This window comes from Danaus plexippus, chromosome 20 (assembly GCF_018135715.1).
Source record: "Danaus plexippus chromosome 20, MEX_DaPlex, whole genome shotgun sequence".
Lineage (NCBI taxonomy): Eukaryota > Metazoa > Arthropoda > Insecta > Lepidoptera > Nymphalidae > Danaus > Danaus plexippus.
This window is the reverse complement of record NC_083550.1, coordinates 775,771-781,580: the sequence shown is the minus strand read 5'-3', so window position 1 is coordinate 781,580 and position 5,810 is coordinate 775,771.

The following is a 5,810-nucleotide window of genomic DNA, read 5'->3' as shown; positions in this document are numbered from 1 at the left end:
ATAGCTGTGGCCCGAGTGGCCAGTCTCGCGTCAGGTGCAACTTGCAAAACGGAACTACACGGCCAAAATAGCATCTAATGAAATGCGTATCACATAATTTGTTTGAGTTTTTATTGACGGCTGCCCTGTCGTTTATTTATTTTTTATGTAGAAATGTCGTCTTTATCTATTTTATATTTAATGTTATACATATAAGGAGGTACTAACAGTTTTTATATTGTAAATAATGATACCGAATTAAGAATGTAGATTAATTAATAAGGTGTTAATTCACTTGGTCGACATTTAAATTTTGTATGGTCGCACATTCATGAATTTTATTTGCGTGACTGCAGTGCATGAGGGCGTTAAAATTTTAAATTGGAAATCGTTAATAACATTGAACTCAAATGTTATACGATATATTTATTACGATCTTTATGTAATCTGAAAGGTATCTCCCATTGAATAGAATAAGGCATTGAAAATATTTGAACAGATTGATTCCGAAAATATGATTTTTGTCGTTTCATGACTAAGTTAGATTCTGTGAAAGTTTTGATATCCAGATAGTAAACTTTTAATGAAGGAAATGCTGTTATAGCAAATAAAACATATTTTTTGCTCTGGCATCAAAGTGACAGAAATGAATGTCAAGGATTATATTTAATTGTAGATAGTTAACATGTGTATCATGATTGTTTATTTATTTTTTGACTGAAGAAACCTTTTTTTTATAATAAGTGCTTCAAGTAACTAAATTTATTCATCATTATGATTATTTAGTGCTTATTCCTAGTACAAATTGGATGTGACAAAACATCACAATTCACATCATACTAGAAAATTTAAGTGAAATAATTTTCTCCTTTACGATTTCAGTATTATTGAAGTCTGCTGAGCTCTATGAAGAGAAATGTAATAGATTAATTTAAAGTATGTTTAAGAAAACAAATTTGAAAGTAAATATGTCTTATCGCTTTTTATCGTCTTTATTTAGTTGAAAATACGATTCAAAAAGGAAACTAGTTTGTCATTATTTATGATTAAGCTTCGGTTCAATGACGAGAATGTATTATATTTTTTAAGATTTCAAGCAAAAAAATTGCGTATGTACATATATTTTTGAATATACTAAGATCTCAATACAAAGTAAATATAGAATTTCAAATATACATATTCCCGTCACATTTACCGCTCGTTTTTATCTATTACTTTTATAGACATTACATTTTTATAACAGATGTATATTCTGTGAATAAATTATAAAAAGGCTTATACCAAATATGCTCAATATAAAAGTTAACTAATAATAAAATTATTGTAAATTGATACTCGTATAATTGTAGCTTCGTCGACATCATCCTTGTATATGCGTTATGCGTAATATTTCAATATTTAATTATGAATGATAAGCCTCTTAAAACCAAACAAACTGACGCCATTTTTAAGCCTCTGTAAATAAAAACCATAAGTATGCCATGCAGCCCATAAATCAAAAGTAATTAATATTTAACTTTTTCTTTTTAGTAATCAGCAATTAATCCCACACATACCTATAAGATATAATCTCTAAAGTTGTAAAGATGAAGAGGTTGTATTGTATTTTTATATATATATATCTACTATCTAGATACATCACTATTAAATGAAAACCGGTGCATACTGTAAATATAAAATTGCTAATATTAACTATGACTGTTTTAAAAATATAATAAACCAAGCAATGACTTTTTTATATTTTTTTTAGAAATTGTATTCACCTTTGTTTCTATAGTGGCAAAGGAACATAATGTAATTAATATTAACAACACGGCACTAAAACTACAAATAATAAGAATGTGTTAAAATACCTATAGAGATTTACAATAATAAGAATGATAATAAGATATTAAAACCTGTTTTATAATAATAAATGTGAACAAAGACTGAATTTAATTAAAGATTTAATACTTCTGCTAGTAATTTGCCTCATTAACTTAACACCAAAATTATTAACATCATTTTTATTGTGGACGATGTCGACTAATGGTTGGCATGAAACAGTTACACAGATAATTTATCAGTTCGTTCTCCATCTCCAAAAATTAAAAAAAATAATCCTTTTTGAATACATTTTATTAAGATCAGAAATAATAATGTATAATTATATGATAGGTTACCAATATAAGCAGAGACAAGACCAAAAACATATTTTGATGAATCTCTAACACTTGGAAAAATTAATATCTTATAATTTAATGACAATCGGGTGTTTTTATTGTATATACTTATCCGGTATAATAAGTACCCAGTGTGGTGTCCACAGCTCAGGATAATAAAGAATAATTATACCAAGTTTCGTCGTAATCAAATCGGTACTTTTTGCGTGATGCCGGAACAAACAGACAGTCAGACAGACAAACATTTTTCAATCCCATTTTTGGGTTCGATGTCGGTCTGGTAACAAATCAACAAAATAGATACAAAGAGTACTTGAAGCGTGTTGTATATCGTGTCAAAATTTCAGCTGATTCGGTGCAGAACATTTTGAGTTTTTGAAGCATACACAAACCAACTTAACATTTTTATATATATAGCTTATATTCACTAAACATCTGTGACATATTTAAATACCTACTTCTATTAACATATTCAAGAGTGGGCGTGGTTTTTATATTAATCAAATAATAGGCGTCTGGTCTACCGTTGGACGCACTAGAAAAGTTCTGGATAAAGTTGTATAAAATAGGCAGCGCTAGTAGATTCATCCCAAATTTGGTTAGGCAGAGAGAGGAGCTTGGACCGTGAAGATGAGAGTTTAGGGGCCCCTTAAACCTACACCTGGGTCGCAAGTCCCAGGCACTGTTGGAGCTCCTTTCCCTGCAAGGCGATGGACCCGGCACCCGGCAAGGTGAATCCATTGAATGCTAAGAGGTTTCGTTTGTAACTTCTAAGTTTTATATCCAAACACTTATGCACAATGTAAACAAAATACTGTGATATCTTCGATAACATTAAGCGGCTAAAGTTTAAAAAGAAACAATAACTTTTATAAGGACTACTTGTTCAGTGATGTGTATTTTCTTGGAAATATTTATATCACATAGTATTCAATAAGATAAAAATGAAAAATTTATTTAAGTTAAACTGAAGTTTATTTTAACTTTTATATAGAAATATAATATATATATAAAATAAGTTAAAATAAAACAATTAACTCATTAAATAGTTTGTATCTTATTTCATGTTATAGTATTGTTACAGTCGATTGTTTTATTGTATTAACCAATCACGGTGATTTAACAACGTGAATATTGAATCCATAATTACTTTAACGCCGGACGTTATCTTCCTTTAACGGATTTCAGCAACAATATACTTACAATAAGGTTTCTCTTTCTAAGGACGCATTAGGTACGTATTTTTCTTATATACACAGTTTATACAGAAGGACTATTATAAAGTTATATTCGATAAAAGAGGCGTGGTTAGTGGTTACCAATTTAAGTATTTCTAATAAGTACTTCAATAACTCTCTCGTAGATGAGCAATCCATTGGTCTTTGTTAGTATAAACTAGATGAAAAAAGCGTCCTTTAGAAAAATGTATGACATGAAGTGGTCGGTCAAGTGGCATCGCACTCTGCATACTTTCCAGAGGCAAATATATATGGTAAATACTAAATTGTAGTTGCAAAATCTCATTCAGCACTAGAAGAGAGCGGTAAATATACTATTAAGGTATTCACTTCACTAAGTTATGATGGTGTGAAGTGGTAGTGTCTCAGGGTATCCACACGAATAAACTAACCCCACTAACTTAATCAGTCAAAGTCTATGTTTGCACAGCTGGAGAGAAGGGAAACGTTAATTTTTTACTCAAAAAAAAGCGATCTAGATTCTGTCATCACGCTCAATACCAATTGAAACACCCTCTATAGACGATGGACTCTGTAAACCCTCCCCTAGCAGGCAGAAATGGGTTTAGCACAGAGGAATGGCAATAATTGAGTTGGACTAAATGAAAAAAAGCAAGGATTTCATATATTTACACAATCTATATTACCTCAGTCACATTCTCGACAGCTACAGGCGCCTCCAAAAGCATGTTCCGCGCATTGTTCTGAGTGAAAAGTTGTAAGAATGAGTCTACTAAACAATGTCAAACAACCTAGAGAGGAACATCACCTTCCCACAAATTCAACTATGACCAGAACTGTGCCTATTACTCAGCTACTTACTTTAGTACATGGGTGATCTGAGAGGTCTCTTAACTGGCCAGAAATAACATGGTAGATTCTTAAATTATATATCCATCAGGAGTGTCTGACCAGTGCCGTATTATCGATAAGGCACTTTAGGCCAGTGCTTAGGGGCCCACTATGACCAGGGACCCAGCACTCCCGATTAAAAAATTAAAAAAGGGCATTGTGAGGTAAATGTCAAACAATTTTTTTTTTGTTTTAGACACTTTTATTAATTTACCTATAAATTTGTATAATTTATTTTTTTATAATTAAATAATCCCTTATTAAATGACAAATATATTAACCTGAAATCAGCAACTCAAGTGTGGGTATTATTGACAGGGTACAATGGTATCAGGGTCTATTACTGTCACCCCAAAGACCCCTTTATTGCCAGGTCTAATGCGCATGCGTATAAGTGTACACGAATTAAAAAGTATAAATGAAGAAGTGGTTCATTGAAGTAGAGATAAATTAAAAATTGAAAATTATTTACCCGTTATAGACCTGATCTATACAGAATTGTCGCGACGAATAGAAGCATATAGTGAAATTGATTATCTGTTTGGATTCCTAACAGATTTCTTGAAAAAGCACGACGAGGATATTAGAAGGGAATGCTCCAATATTAAGGAGAATTATTGCAATGATATTGAACCCGAATTCATAGACGAGATTCTTCTTCATCGTCGCAAGAGTCTTTGCAGACTTGTCGAGGTCATCACGTAAAGTGATCCGTATACATGATGACTTTTTTTGGGGCCTATTTAGACCCCAAGGCTTGCTGTAGCCTGTTCCAGCCAGTGGTGTCTAAATACTCTTAGAAAGTACATATGACTCGGAAAAGATCACATTTGTACTTGCCAGGTTTTGAACCCGCGCCCTCACGTATGAGAGGTGGGCCTTTTAGCCTTCAGGCCACCACGACTTTATAGATGACGACAACACGACATTGTCCAATTCAAATACTTTGTGTCACAATAAGAGAATATCTACCGGAAATAAAGAAAAAAATGTACCTGCCGAAAAAACTTACAAGCTGATTGATGGTAACATGGCACAATCAGCATTCCCAAATGTGAAGACGGCAGTACGAATTAACAGAAGTCTTATGATTACAACCGCAACAGGAAAAAGAATTTTTTCTTAATTAAAATTAATCGAAAACTGCCTTCAGTCAACAATGTCGCAAAGCCGTTTAAACTCATTGGCGATAATCAATTTTCCAGAAGTTTTAAACGATTTTGTATCAAAAAAATTATAAGGGTTAATATTTAAACATGCTTCTATTAATCAGTACAATATGTACATTTTATTTTTTAATATTTATGTTAGTTTTATAAAATTATTCAAGATTTTCCTATTCTTTGTTTTATTTTTAAATGACTCGAATACTTCGTCCTGTAGATTGTGGCGAAAGTCAAAACACTTCAAGGAAGGCGTACCTATATCTTAACTATGTGATGACTGAAGTCTGTTGTTTAAGATTATGGTATCTTCATTCTATTTCGTAAAGTATGTAGGCAGTAAAAAATCCAAATTACGTTGTGGTATGAAAAAGGGGGGCCCGAAACGAGCTGTGCCTAGGGGCCCCGAGATGGTT